We start from the raw sequence: 827 nt of genomic DNA, 5'->3' as shown, positions 1-827 counted from the left end.
GAAGCGCAGAAGCACCACCCGACCCGCTCTTCTCCTCACGCGTGGCGATAAAGGCCACGAAGGGCCGCGCCGCGCGGAGGCCAACATTAAAAACACACGACGGGCAATTACGAAGACGTTATGTTACACAACAGACAATCACGAAAAACATCCTTGGCCTGGCAGGAACGTCACTCTCCATAAAACCCACGGTTTTGAAGAACCAAAGGCCAAACTCACTCGGAAAAAAACCCACACACTTGACTTATTTTCCACGACTAACAAGGTTTCCCACGGGCAACAGGAGACAGAAACGGGGACAGAAGCGTCAACGTGAATGATAAATGTGATAGTGATGGAGGTAATAAAGGGAAAGCAGAGAAGAAAGGTGAAGAATTAAGCTTAAAAACGGGATTAAACCAGTGAACGTACAGCTCTCCTCTCCCTTGTCAAGCCAGCCTGATCCGATCATCTTCACCATGAGGATGCCCAGGAAAATCATCACGAGCACAAAGCTGGCGAGGCAGAGGAACTGGGAGAGGTAGTATTCCAGGCCTTTGCCCTTTCCTTCCAGCTGCTGCTTGGGGGCCGACCGCAACAAATGAGGGCGGGAGGTCACCCCCTGTCCTGCTCCCGACCCTTCCCACCAGCTCCCCGAGCCCGGCGCCGCGTCGCTCCGAGTCCTCCACGGGAACCGCCGGACCACGCCCCCCCCCCGGCTGCCGGGGTTCGACTCCCTGTCTGCCTCCTTCCGAACGCTGGAAGCCAAATCCTCTTTGCCTCTTCCAAAATGGTGACTCAACCGCCCAGGTCCCGCCGAGGTGCCCCAGTGGGTGCTGGGCGTCACC

This window comes from Apaloderma vittatum, unplaced genomic scaffold (genome assembly GCF_000703405.1).
Source record: "Apaloderma vittatum isolate BGI_N311 unplaced genomic scaffold, ASM70340v1 scaffold27307, whole genome shotgun sequence".
In the NCBI taxonomy this organism is placed as follows: domain Eukaryota; kingdom Metazoa; phylum Chordata; class Aves; order Trogoniformes; family Trogonidae; genus Apaloderma; species Apaloderma vittatum.
Note: the sequence above shows the minus strand (reverse complement) of the source record.